Source organism: Megalobrama amblycephala, linkage group LG10 (assembly GCF_018812025.1).
Source record: "Megalobrama amblycephala isolate DHTTF-2021 linkage group LG10, ASM1881202v1, whole genome shotgun sequence".
NCBI lineage: Eukaryota > Metazoa > Chordata > Actinopteri > Cypriniformes > Xenocyprididae > Megalobrama > Megalobrama amblycephala.
This window is the reverse complement of record NC_063053.1, coordinates 8,165,431-8,181,098: the sequence shown is the minus strand read 5'-3', so window position 1 is coordinate 8,181,098 and position 15,668 is coordinate 8,165,431. Positions and strand designations below refer to the sequence as shown.

Sequence of the window (15,668 nt, the reverse complement as noted above, 5' to 3'; positions counted from 1 at the left end):
TTGAGCAAAGAACAATTCGATGGCAACTAGATGCTAGTCTTTGGCGCTCTTGGGACGAAATGGAAAAATAACACCTGCATATCATAATCTTATGGATTTGTTGTCGTGAGATCTTTTGCGTGGAAAATCCCATGGCAATCTGGGAAGTGTTGATATCTAGCCAGGTGAAGTCTGTCTTTGGATGACACCCAACTATTGTAAATCGGTCCTGCCATCAGTCTCATAAAACTCTCTGTTGTGTTATGCAAATACCTCGCTCTTATCATGTAGAACATGGCTGATGAAATTTTATGGGCTTTAGAAGAGAAAGAAAGCAAACCTATAAGCGGAGAGCCAAGTACTCCAACCACAAGAGAAATACGTTCTATTTGTGCAGTCAAATCGCACCAAACTCGTACAGAGAAATGTCCCTGCTCGATAAATGAAAGCTGTTCTGCGAGCCCCCTCCACCTGTTTGCCTCAGCTGTATCTAGGTGGGTGTAATGTTATTAGCCGCTTAGTTAAGAGGCATCCGCGCGTCACAGGGGGGTTGCTTATTAATTGTTGTTTTCGTGTCACTACTGCTGTGTGCAAAAGGTGATTTAATCAGTTAAATTCACAGCCAAGGGAGCGGCCAAATCACATTCACAACAACAAACAGGGATTCAACCCTAATTTACCCACAACACATTGTGCCTAAACATTTCTGCTGCCATTATATACAGCATCTGTACAGTGCAGAAGTGGAAAACTTTCAAAATATGATGCTAACTGAATGATTAATTGTCAAGTGCATGTAAAAGAACGGCTCACCTGAAAATTAACATTCTGTTATTTACTCACTCCTTATTTCTTTCCCGTGGAAGCCCAATTTTGCCCCAGAGTAAAAATAAAAGTATTTTTACTTTTTATATTTTTTACTTTTTATACTTTTTATATTTATATATTTATTTATTTTATTTTTTTTTCTCTCTGAGGCAGAAACAGCTTCAATACAGTTCAAATACAGTCCCCATATCACTCTATTTTGTCAATGGAATGCAAAGAGAAAAAATAAAAAAAATCTCCATGCAGCTCTTTTCACAACAAGAGTTCATATTCTATAAATAATAGTGCGCTATATTACATGACTAATGCTTGCCATTTATTATGGTTACACTTTACCGGTGTCCTTGTTACAGTTTAAGTACTAAGCAATATTCATTAACAACATGTTATAGGGTTACGGTTGGGAATAGGGCTTGGTTTAAGGTTAGTTGAATGTATATATATATATATATATATATATATATATATATATATATATATATATATATATCCATAATATAGGCATAATGTAACAAGAAACAAGGACAAAATAAAGTGTTACCGTATTTATAGATAGTCCTGCATTTTGTATATTTAAATGAACATGCCACATTTGGCTAAGTCACACTTCAAAATTATTTGAATATACTGCGAAAAATCGTATAGACTTTATGAATTGTATTGACTGACAATTTATACCAGTCACTTTGATCTGTGTTCTACAGAAAAAAGTAGGTTACACTTTATTTTAAGGTGTCTTTGTTACACTGTAAATATACATTTTAGTACTGAGTAACATTAAGTAACTACATGTACTTACCATAGGGTTAGCATTAGGGTTTGGTTTGGTTTAGGGTTAGTTGCATGTACCTAATCCATAATCTATAGTTATTACTATAGTAACTGCATGCAATATATGTAACAATGACACTGTAATATAAAGTGTTACCAAAAAGTGTATTCCACTGAATAAAAAAAACAACTTGATGGTTTGTAAACCTTGTACATACACCTATGAAAACTAAAATAATGTCAATACACAAGCAATCTAAACCTCAATCACACACAAAACAATCTCAGGTAGGAACCTCTCTGACTCACACCTCGTCCCCATGGGGAATCCAAAACTGACTGCACATTTTCACCACCATCTTCAAAGTCACACCACAATGACAGAATAGCACAATGCAGAGAGCGTCGTCTGATCTGAGGCGAGGAGTAGAGAGATGGACGGGAAGACACGACAGTGGGAAAGAGAGATAGATTTAACGAGCCACGCCAATGAACCCACTCCTTGTTAAGATAATTATGATCAAGCTCATTGTCACAGTGAATATCTCAACGTGTTTGCCAGTGCAGCGTGTCTGGCTCTATCTGCCTGAGTTAGCACATGGCTCACAGACCCAGCTGCTAAACAACTGCTGCTGGAAAAAGCACACGATTACACATCATAAATAAGGCGACCAAATGATCATGATACAAATTTAGGACGGGTCAGAAATGGCTTGGTGGATAATGCGGGCACTGCAATGTTTCGTTGACCCCTTTTTAATCCAGCATTGAGTGATTTACAGTAATGTTTTCATACAGAAGAGCTTGTGAGAAAAAGACATTTTTAAATTAAAATAGCTTGGATAAATCTAATCTTTGGAGACATTGATCACATTGTTTGGACGATTGAGCAAAAGCCAAAATTGAATTGGTGTGAAACTTTATAAGGGTCCAAAACATAATGCATTGTTTTAGACAAACCGTAAAGAATGATGGTCAAGCCCTTGCTGATGCAATCGACACAAACAATCAAATAAAAAACATGACTAATGATGTTTTCTCCTAACAAACGTTACCTCTATGCAAATTGTACCAGCAAACTTTATCTAGGATGCTTTTTTTCTCATAACTCCATGTAGTGACACATTTCTGGAAATCTTCCCCTCATTAAGCCACCAAAATGAAAAAGAGGATCAACATCATGGTGTTGTCTTCACATTTCTGTGACATGTTTAGTTTTACTGAGAAACAGAGACTAGCTTGTATATGATGTGGCTAATTATTCAGACAAATGGCATACTGATGGTAATTTTTGCTCATAAAATTGGGATGTCTTGTAATCCCATTATTAAACATAATGCCTAGTGGAATGAGGAGGAAAAAATACTGACAGAGAAGGTTGATAGATTTAAAAGAAGGTCAAACGATTCGATTATTACCAAAGGTTATGTTAAAAAAAAATCCAGTGTAGATGGTGACAGTTTGCTGACATGTGAAACAAGCGCTCGCTGCTTCCACGCCTTTTCAAACAGCCGCCATGTAAATGCTGTTAGTCAACCTTTCAAAGCCAGGGCCTGTAAAACAAATTACTATGCAGACTATCCTCAAAAGAAGCCAAACAAGAGGACAAGAGCTCAGACAATGACACAGAGATGGCTTGACAGAGATGGATGGATCGATAGACAAATACTAATGCGGACATGCTGATTGATAAACTGCTGCTGACAACAGGGGAAAAAACACTCTGTGATTATTGGTTGAAATGTCAGTCACTGCAGCCATTAGTCAGCCAGCTTTCGCAGGTCACATGTCCAGGGAGGGAGAGACAGAGGGAGTACGAGTAGAGAGAATTCAGATACACCTGCTGAGTTGATACAACCGAGTTAGCAAATAGCGCTAACCGCAAATAACATTCTCAGACACGGCGCTCATTCGAACACACTCACGCTGCCTTTGTATTCCGAGTCTGTGTTCCAGCAGTGATCCCATTCAGCAAAAGCCTCCTTCTGTATGATACTCCCAGCTTTGATATTTCCCTTTGCTACGGCCAATAATTCCCTTGTTTGCTCGCCGGTTTTAAAAGGCCTTTCTCTTCTCTGCTCTCTTTTTTGAGTCCCCAGTGTGTCTGTTCTTGACAGAGCAGCTCTGATCATCCTTTGATATTAGTCTCTCTCATATCCTCAGCTCCACAGTGTCACCCATGTGTCTGAAGCCAAAACTGGGTCCCAGAACAGCCACGGGTGTTCTAGATCGTACATATATATATATATATATACCAGCTGATCTGCAACCAGCACCACAGCTCGGTCTCAAAGTATGGTCAACAGCGGATGGCTGTCCGGATCCCATTGTTTGGGATCTTTGCCTGTGTGAGGATTGGAATCAGACTTCAGGCCTTGTTTTAAAGTTAAGAGGGGAGATTTAACATCAAAGCGTCCTCCGGTGCAGCAAAAGTAATGTTTTTATTCCGAAGAGGCTGCGAAGGCTTGGGAGTGACAGGCAAATTGACACGCTGTTCACAGGGCAAAAGATAAATGTTTGATGAATTGGCCAATCCGGTTGGAGTGATGGGCTTCATATGTGCATAATGGACTGGCTGCCTGGCAGTTCTGATTGCCTGCCAAGATAAGAAACTATAATGAATGAAAGAGGGAAGCGGGGCTGTAAAAACAGGGATTGGACTGGTTTTAATAAATGTAAAAAAAGAAAAAGAAAAAATGCACGTGACACAGCAAAGCTGTCCATCAGAGGACATGACAAACTCATCGCACAGAGAAAATGAGTGAATCAACTATTTTTCAGAGGATGATCTGCAGTTGTGATAAATGTGAAGTAGAACGCCACATCTGCCCATTGTGTCATTCTCAGAGTTTTTTTTTTTAATCAACTTTACAACCTTGAATATGATCTTGACACCAGCTTCATGCAGAATATATGTGCCAAAGGAGCTTAGATGCACTCCTACCTTCAACCTGCATGCAATTCTGTTTTCAATCTTCAAAAACATGATGCTTTAGATGCAGCGGCACTATAAATCTTCAGTTTGGCAGTATTAGGCAACCATTATCTGGCTTAATCTCAGCCCCTCCACCCCGCCTGACATCAAACATGTCACCAGCCCTAGGGTGGCAGCAATTTACAGATCACATGTGTAAGGAAATGGGCTTGAGCTATGTTGCAATTTACATGTGTTAAAGGCTTATGGAGCAGTCATCCTGCAGTTTTAATGGGGACGCCCACTGGTTGGGTGATTTTCTTCCAATATATAATGTACATTTTGGTTTGTTATTTACGTGGATATTCACAAACCTGCAGTGCATAATTTGGCTCCATTTAACAACACTATCATTACAGTACTGCGTATTACACATATAAATAACAAATAGTTGTATAAAGAGATAAATGCTAGTGTTTTGGAGATAAAAAAAAAACAAACAAAAAAAAAACACATGGGGTTCCATGAATAAATCGACATGAATAAAAAGTATTTAATTAGTCATAAATAGTGAATTATAAGAAGAGTTAACAAAAGGTCACTTAAAGGAATGGTGCGGCCAAAAAAATATCGGAATTAGTTAGTTTGGGTTAGTTCACCCAAAAATGAAAATTCTGTCATTAATTACTCACCCTCATGTTGTTCCACACCTGTAAGACCTTTGTTCATCTTCAGAACACAAATTAAGAAATTAACAAGGTTACGATCCAGGGGTGACAGGGCCTTTTCTTCATATGCTCCAAAACTGTGGAACTCTCTCCCAACTGACATTAGTGTCGCTAATTCTTTAGCTGTTTTTAAAACCTTGCTTAAAACATTCTTTTTTAGGGAAGCTTTTATTTGATTGTTTTATTGCTTTGTATAATATTTTGTCTTTTATTGTTGTGTTTTTCTTTTATGTAGCTTTCTTGGAAAGCGCCTTGAGATAGCAACTTTTAAAGGCGCTATACAAAATAATTGTATTATTATTATTATTATTATTATTAAGATATATTTGATAAAATCTGATGGCTCAGTGAGGCCTGCATCGCCAGCAAGTTAATTTACACTTTCAAACGGCCAGAAAGGTACTAAAGACATATTTAAAACAGTTCACGTGACTAAAGGAGAATACTTTTTGTGTGAAAAAAAAATAAAAATAACGACTTTATTCAATAATATCTAGTGATGGCCGATTTCAAAACACTGCTTCATGAAGCTTAGAAGCTTTACAAATCTTTTGTTTCGAATCAGTAGTTCGAAGCGTGTATCAAACTGCCAAAGTCAAGTGATTTCAGTAAACGAGTCTTTGTTATGTCATAAGTGTTTTGAAATTCCAGTGATTCTTGTGACTTTGGCAAAAGATTCGTAAAGCTTCGAAGCTTCATGAAGCAGTGTTTTGAAATCGCCCATCACTAGATATTGCTGAATAAAGTCGTTATTTTGTTTTTTTGGACCACAAAAGTATTCTCATTGCTTCATAACATTAAGGTTGAACCACTGTAGTCACATGAACTGTTTAAATATGTCTTTAGTACCTGGGCATCTGAAAGTGTAAATTAACTTGCTGTCAATGTAGTCCTCAATGAGCCATCGGATATCAAAAATATCTTAATTTGTGTCCGAAGATGAACTAAGGTCTTACGGGTGTGGAACGACATGAGGGTGAGTAATAAATGACAGAATTTTTATTTTTGGGTAAACTAACCCTTTAAGATGTCTCGGAATATAGTACACAAGTGGGATGGACTACTTTTAAGATAACTTTACGGTTCTGCTTCTACGTCAGAACGCAGGCTCATTATTGGCCAGCTCCTGCGTAAGCACCCGGAAGCGCTGCACTGTGTTTACAACGTAAACAGCGTAGGAGACTGGCAGGAAAGAGAATAAATTGTTGAACAAAGTCATAATTTGTTTTGTTTTTGCGCACAAAATGTATTCTTGTCGCTTCATAACATTAAGGTTGAACCACTGTAGTCACATGGACTATTTCGACAACGTCTTTGCTACCTTTCTTGGCCTTGAAATTGGTTACGACGTTGCTGTGTATAGGTCACAAAGTTCTTCTCGGATTTCATCAAAAATATCTTAATCTGTGTTCCAAAGATAAACGAAGGTCCTACAGGTTTGGAACAACATGAGGGTGAGTACTTAATGACAGACATTTCGTTTTTGGGTGAACTAACCCTTTAACTGTGTGTGGTGGAAATGATATTTCTCATAATATAAACAGAAGAAATGAAGTCATACATATTTGGAATGAAATGAGGGTGAGTAAATGATGACAGATGATTTTCAATTTTGGGTGAACTATCCTCTGACTGGACCAGGCAGTGGTGTGCTGGGTTAGGGTGGGGTTGAATCGGGTCGGGCGGGGGTTCGACCAGAAGAAGGACTGAGGCGAGGGATGAAACGCCTGGTGAATTATAGACTGCCTCTCAAGATTCACAGCTCTCAGTGGTAGGAGGTTAATATTCTCACATGTCATTAGGTCCGCTGGCTCGGCTGACGGCTCATTGAATCAGGCAGCAAATGATTTCCTCATGCAGCAAAGGACAGCACACTTCAAAGGGAGAAGGGGCTGAGGTCAGAGCCGCTCCGCTGTGATTAATAGCCCCGGATCAGTCGAGGTTGGCCGTAAGGTAAGAATGTGTCTGAGGCTTTTGACAGAGCTGACTCTTTAAGCTGGGTTTGACCCCCGGCCCTGGCAAACTTTGTTTCCAGTGCCAAGTCTGACTGACCTGATGGGCCCTGTCAGGGGCAACCTGGACTTCATGAGCTGAGCTGCAACGTGCACAAATCACCTTGTGTTACAGAGTACCGAGGGTGTCTGTCCAATCGCTGTCTAATCACTTACCCTCGCTTCAGTCATGCAAAAGGCACAACCTGCACTTCAAAGGACAGCTTCTGGAACAGGCTTGTGTGTTCTTTGGGTCAAATATACACAAATTGTAGTTGTCTAAATTGAGAGGCAAAAATCTGAAGCAGCGCTATTCAAAATATGGCCCTCAAGATATATATATTTTTTTTTTTCATCATCATCATGGACATGGCAACAATCAAATTGATGGATGCATTTTCTTATGATTATAAAGAGCAGGACTGACAGTATATACTGTGAGACTGTGTCAATGGTACAGACACTGCAGAGACTATATAACCACAGATATACCACAGTATATGGTAAAGGAAAGTATTGACTGTTGCAGACGAGTGCTTCCAATATAGACAGCTGCTTGGATTACATTGGGATTGGTTTAGTTTTGACGCATCACAACATTCCACTTTTGTCCAGTGTAAATAGGGTGTAAATAAAGGTTGTTTACGACATTGTGCATTGTGGAATAATTATATATATATATATATATATATATATATATATATATATATATAATTAATGCACCACATTGAACAATGTTGTAAACAACTTTTATATATATATATATATATATATATATATATATATATATATATATATATATATATACACATAGATGCCTCATTAGCGGCCTCATTAGCGTAAGCCGTCTGCCATATTGGAGTGGTCCGTGAACATCAGCTGACACTACATTAAAAAGTTACCATAGTAAAAGTAAAAACATTAAAATAACATAGTAAAAGAATGTAACATTGAGTTAAAGGTGCCCTAGATTCAAAATTTGAATTTACCTTGGCATAGTTGAATAACAAGAGTTCAGTACATGGAAAAGACATACAGTGAGTCTCAAACTCCATTGCTTTCTCTTTCTTATGTAAATCTCATTTGTTTAAAAGACTTCCGGAAAACACGTGGATCTCAACATAACACCGACTGTTACGTAACAGTCAGGGTGTACGCCCCAATATTTGCATATGCCAGCCCATGTTCCCAACATTATGAAAGGCATTAGACAAGGGCAGCCAGTAACGTCTGGATCTGCACAGGTGAATCAACAGACTAGGTAAGCAAGAACAACAGCGAAAATGGCAGATGGAGCAATAATAACTGATATGATCCATGATATCATGATATTTTTTGTGATATTTGTAAATTGTCTTTCTAAATGTTTCGTTAGCATGTTGCTAATGTACTGTTCAATGTGGTTAAAGTTACCATCGTTTCTTACTGTATTCACGGAGACAAGAGCCGTCGCTATTTTCATTATTAAACACTTGCAGTCTGTATAATTCATAAACACAACTTCATTCTTTATAAATCTCTCCAACAGTGTAGCATTAGCCGTTAGCCACGGAGCACAGCCTCAAACTCATAGATAATCAAATATAAACATCAAAATAAATACTTTACTCACATAATTCGAAGCATGCATGACGAACATCTTGTAAAGATCCATTTGAGGGTTATATTAGAGCTGTGTGAACTTTGTAAATGTGCTGTAAAATAATCGAGAGCTCGTGTGGCAGGGAGCACGCGAATTAAAGGGGCGGCGCGCTGAAAAAATCAGTGCATAGTTAATGATGCCCCAAAATAGGCAGTTCAAAAAATTTATTTAAAACAATCTATGGGGCATTTTGAGCTGAAACTTCACAGACACATTCAGGGGACATCTTAGACTTATATTACATCTTGTGAAAAAGCATTCTTGGGCACCTTTAATACATATAAAAACCACAAACCAACAAATTTTCACCTGTGAAAGGTTTTCCTATTTCTTCTGGAATTTAAATCTTGGTGGGTTTTATAACCAGAAGCTGTGCAATGTTGTGCCATCATTGATTCTTACTGTGAGTGATGACACCTTGACCGTTTCAAGATGGCGGGCGCGCTGATGTGTCTAGAGCGGTGGAATGAGGCATCTACGTACATGTATCTATGGCATTAATATTGTATTCAACTGGTGTGTTTACATTGGCTATTTTAAAGTAGTTTCAAGCACAACTCATCCCAATCGGATTTATAATGTATTACTGGTATTGTATTAAGGTGTAATGTGAAACAGCTGTTTACACACTGCCGTGACACATATTTTTTTATTAGTAGTAATCTTATCTTTTGTGTTCATCAAGTTCCTAAAAAAATATTAACAATGAGATAAAGACATAAAAACATTTGTACAGTATTTAACTGAATTATGGATATTACATAAACATTTATGCAATGAATTTCTAACAAAAATTATATATTGATATCCAACAATATCCACTATGGCGGACGGCTTACGTATAGCAGCCCATTGTATTTGTATATATATTACATAAAATTACTCATATCACATACTCTACGCAACTCATTAATATAAAATTAGGGGGTTAAAGGCATCCTGCTTTGAGGCCTAAACTTTCCAATGTGAAGACCACACAATAAACGTAAGCAGCATTATTACACCAAAATCATTAACATCATGTAAAATATAGGTGTAATTTTTAAGATTAAAGTAAAAACAGAGCCAGCCACTTTATTTTGGAAGCACTGCAGCGTAACTTTATATGGGTCTCCTGGTAGAGAAATGGTCGACACCATTTCTCTTCATGCCTCATGGCCTCCCTGTCTCTGGTGCAACCCAGTTTCTTTTAAACGACACCACTGACTGATTATACCTCTCCTCGCAAAACAAATGCATTCTCCCTTTCGTACCGCTGCCCTGAAAATCAATTCTATTCTTTACAGATGGCACCACAGTCATCTGCCATCACTGTTTATCTGCGAGGGAAATGAATCTTAAAGCACTTTGCATTTAGATAAATACCAAAAAGTAAAATCAATGACTTTGAAAATGATGCAGTAACTGGGGGAAAATATTATCAATGGCTAAAATATACAGAATGGAACCATCATGCATTTGCAGCAGAGGAATTACTATGAGTAAAAGTTATTCTGGAAAAAAGGATGTTTATATATTTCATTTAATGCAATATCCCAATATACATGATAATCGACACATCATCTCTTGTGGAAATACTGTACATGATTGATTTTGCCATTTATTTCAATGTAATCTTTGTTTTATTTCATTAATACTGATTAGTAACTTAGCACATTAAAGGATTAGTTTACTTTAAAATGAAAATTATCCCAAGCTTTACTCACCCTCAAGCCATCCTAGGTGTATATGACTTTCTTCTTTCAGATCGGAGTAATATAAATAAATATCCTGACGCATCCAAGCTTTATAATGGCAGTGAACGGGACCAACGAGTATGAAGCTCAAGAAAATGCATCCATCCATTATAAACGTACTCCACACGACTCCAGGGGGTAAATAAAGGCCTTCTGAAGCGAAGCAATGCATTTGTGTAAGTAAAATATCCATATTTAACACAGTATAAAGTAAAATATCTAGCTTCCGCCAGACAGCCTTCAGTATTCAACTTACGAAAATTGTTTTTTTTTTTCGGAATTTGAATATGGAAGGTGTACATAGGACGTAGCGTAAGCGTTTTGAACTGCAAGAGGCATTACACTTTCTTCGTAAGTTGAATACAGAAGGCGGTCTAGCAGAAGCTAGATATTTTACTTTATAACTGATTAAATATGGGTATTTTTCTTACACAAACACATCTCTTTGCTTCAGAAGGCCTTTATTAACCCCCTGGAGCCGTGTGGAGTATGTTTATGATGGATGGATGGACTTTCTTGAGCTTCAAACTCGTTGACTCTGTTCACTGCCATTATAAAGCTTGGATGCTTCAGGATATTTATTATTATAACTCTGATTGCTCCTAAAGCTTGGGGAAATTTTCATTTAAAAGTGAACTAATCCTTTAATTTTCATTTATGCCCTTGTCAACAGCACACAAACAACGTGAACTGTAACATTTTATCTGCTTATTGATTTATGCTCATTTCTTTTAATGTTATTAAAAAAGAATCATTATTGAAAGGAAAAAAAATATTTACAATTACTATTAGTAACCATAATTACTTTTGTTCGGACATGCACAGACATAAGCAGTAGATATTCTGTTAAATACAGTCATATGCCAGCTGTCTAAAAATCACAATACTGGCTTAATCAGGCACATTCATAATTGGACTACAAACAAATTGCGATATTAATTCAAATTTTTATGTGCATGTAAAATAAACATGGCCACTGGTCCTAAAGAGCAAGCATTTGAAGGCACTGGAAGGCACAAAGCACAGATATCTGAGGTTGAGGCCGTTGTACTGTCAAGCTGCAGCCCTGTATGCTTGAGCATCTATCTAATAGCAAATAATCACTACCTTGCTGTCACTTCATGGCAAATGATCAATGACACTTGATGGATGACCCTGTCTGGTGCCTGCCCGTGGTCTGCATCACTCCCATCCCCACTCACAACCACATGAGACAGCCATGATTCCGCGCCTTATGGCCAACCACACATTCCTCCAAGAAAGCTTTCATTTCACTTTCTCAAAGCCGTAAATGAGGGGCTCTGAGAGAGAGAGACGAGAGAGAGAGAGAGAGAGAGAAAGGAAGGAAGGAAATTCAGTCTTTATCCAAACGATTGGCCACTGAGAAAAGAAATCGTAATTTTTCAATATTAGAGGGAAATTAAATCATCTGATGATCTAATTGGGAGGATTACGGTCCCCCACCTGTGCTGTCACTCTCTGGGGCCCCATTACAAGGCCCTTATTAGTTTTTACTTGGCAGATTAAAATGCGAGCGCCGCAATCTTTGATCTCTCACTTGCTGACACAAATCCTTTCAAGCCCCAACATTTTCTGCTGGGTAATTAATGCTAATTAAAAGGTTTCAAGCAGTCAGTGAGCGCCGCTCTTCTCCCGTCCAAATTGCCATCAACTTCCCCTATCTACGGATCTGCATGTCATGCACATTTCCTCATCATGCACAGTTTTATCGCAACGTCTATGCAAACAACAAATTATAAATTATATGTAGGCAACTTGCCAGAGTGCTATCTTCTAACTGAACTTTTGGAAAATATAGGAGCACAATCCTTAATACTAAAATAAACAAAAATACAGCCGCGCCACAAACATAACTTGTGGGTTTCAAGTCAATTCGCCAATCTCTAATTGCCGAGCAAAACGCAGGAATGATGTTAGCTGGCCTAATGTATGTTTAAAATACTTGAAGCTATAAAAGGATTTGTTTATATAACTGTCACATGTAAATGCTGCCTCTCTACAATTTATGTATACATTGAAAATAGGTTAACAGAATTAAAGTTAAGAACTGTACCTCAGCCAATTTAGAAATTCGGCTTTTCCACATACAAATATCCCGTACGTATATTCCAGTTACATATAGGCTAGTCTTTTCATTTGTGTTAAGTAAAAGTATATGCAAATAAATCTGGTTGTAATTAAATGAAGAGTGGTTTGATTTAATTGCAAGTCTCTCTACATTGGCAGTGCTTTGAAACCACTTAAATATATGAGGCATATCCACCCTGACTCCATCATCACTCACTTATTATGTTGTAATTAGCTGTCGCTCCGCCATATCATTATGTAGCTCAGTAAAGTGTCAGGTATGAAGATGTCTCCTCCTGACGAGCAAAAGGCAATATCATTATACAATGCTACAAAATGATAATTACATTACTTCTGCATCAGTACCAACCCTATGTGATAATTAGACACATATTCAAACCAATTAAACTCCTGATGCAGCCTGTTTTTCCCCTATCAAACATACAGTTTGACTTCTCCAACGCCCTGTCATGAATATATCACATAAAATGTTTTTTGGGACTCAGAATAACCTGTGCATGTAAAGATGAAAAAAGGAGGTGAACAGCGAGCGTCGTCGTTTTATGGTGTGAATTTAATTTCAGCTAATTATGAACATTACATAATTCCTATAAATCGACAGATAACCCAACTTAAAGGGATGGTTCATCCAAAAAAAAATCTAGAAATTTTGTCATCATTTACTCACCTTCAAGCTGTTCCAAACCTATACGACTTTCTTTTAGTAATTTAGCTGTAATGTCCAAGCTGCTCTTTTCTATACAGTAAAAGTGAATGGGGGCCAGGGACAGCTGCGGTCATCATTTACTTTCAATGTATGGAAAAGCGCAGCTTGGACATTCTGCGAAACATCTTCTTTTGTGTTCCACAACAGATAGAACAGACAGTTTGTAAAGACACTTTTCATTTTTGGGTAAACTAATCCATTAAAAAAACGAAAATCTTTTACACTAAAGCAGCAGGTGCGTCAGTCCATTAGCATGTTAGTCTGTGGTTGTCTTGAAGGTCAAAGGAGACATTGATGGTTATTGAAAATATTATGGTCAAAAACCATAGAAACATTTGGAAACACTTTGAGTGACAAATTGCCTGACAACCATAATGTCTGTTAATAATGTCCTTCTTTGCACATGAAACATTATATTCTTATTGTTATAGCACTTTTTTATGTTTAGCCATCCTAGACATTGATCTATTCCTACATCACTCTGATCTAAGAAGAAATAGGAAGGCCTCCTTTTCATTTTCAGATGCCCTCTCTAATACACAGACGTGACACTTTAAAAGAGGCACGTGATGGACGATTTATGCAATTTTAACTGAAGTTCGGTTTGATGTAAGATTATTCTCATTCTCTCTGCCATTGCTTCATTACCTTAGAAAAGGCAGGAATCATTAAAAGAGGCAAGTCCAGTCAAATCTCTGTATAATTCTATAGAGTTGAACTGCTGTCAACATCATTAACCATCATTTCTCCAACTCGCTTCATGACTTATGAAGTGTTCTTTATTGTGTAATGATCCAAATCTCTTACAAAATCACCCTCTTCAAAGGCCCCGGGGACGTACCACCCATGCAGCTTGCCGACATGTCAGAGGCAAAGATCAAATGAAGCTCAGTAATTAGGCACTTTTCTTTATGTTACAGTCGCCTGTTTACTTCCATTTTCAGGTGATAGTCACGTAGCTGTAAAGCGAGCGTAAACAATGAGTGTGCGGTAACGAGCAGAGGAATAAGGTAAAATGCCTTTGATGTCTTTTTGTAGTTCAAAAGCATTACTGGGTTATGATCTCAGACAGCTGAGCTTGAAGAATGTAATGTAAACACTGGCCACGTTAAGGTTTAGAGGGTCACCGAAACAGGTCATGGACAAACCTGCTGTAATACTTTAAAGTAGCGGTTGGGCTTCAGGATGGACATTTTAAACTGGATATTGAGTGGTGACAAAACACTGTTAACAAAATTGTTTAACATACAAAAGTGCAAGTAATCTTGCATCTCATGATAGTATAGGTTAAAATAAATAAATAAATAAATGAAAAAAGACATGAAATTAGATGGATAGAAATGACTACCATCACCAAACAGGATTGCAAAAATAAAGTGTTTTACCAAACCCTATATTTAATAAAATAAAATAAAATAAAATAAAATAAAATAAAATAAAATAAAATAAAATAAAATAATATAATATAATATAATATAATATAATATAACTACAGTCATTAAAGGTGCCCTAGAACTTTTTTTTAAAAAGATGTAATATAAGTCTAAGGTGTCCCCTGAATGTGTTTGTGAAGTTTCAGCTCAAAATACCCCATAGATTTTTTTAATTAATTTTTTTAACTGCCTATTTTGGGGCATCATTATAAATGAGCCGATTCAGGGCTACTGGCCCTTTAATTCTCGTGCTCCACGCCCACGGAGCTCGCGCTTGCCTTGAACAGTGCATAAACAAAGTTTACACAGCTAATATAACCCTCAAATGGACCTTTACAAAGTGTTCGTCATGCATGCGGCATGCATGTGTCGGATTATGTGAGTATTGTATACTGTTATATTGTTTACATTTGATTCTGAATGAATTTGAGGCTGTGCTCCGTGGCTAACGGCTAATGCTACACTGTTGGAGAGATTGTTGTGTTTATGCATTATACAGACTGCAAGTGTTTAATAATGAAAATAGCGACGGCTCTTGTCTCCGTGAATACAGTAAGAAACGATGGTAACTTTAACCTCATTTAACAGTACATTAGCAACATGCTAACGAAACACTTAGAAAGACAATTTACAAATATCACTAAAAATATCATGATATCATGGATCATGTCAGTTATTATTGCTCCATCTGCCATTTTTCGCTATTGCCTTTCATAATGTTGGGAACATGGGCTGACATATGCAAATATTGGGGGCGTACACCCCGACTGTTACATAACAGTCGGTGTTATGTTGAGATTCGCCTGTTCTTCTGAGGTCTTTTAAACAAAT

The 15,668-nt window shown here is 37.4% G+C and overlaps 1 protein-coding gene across 3 annotated transcripts in view; it reads right to left on the bottom strand.

Moving 5' to 3' along the window:
* Positions 1 to 15,668, bottom strand: part of lrmda (leucine rich melanocyte differentiation associated) — a 329,523-nt gene that overhangs the window by 123,770 nt on the left and 190,085 nt on the right. The gene's annotated exons all lie outside the window — the stretch shown is intronic.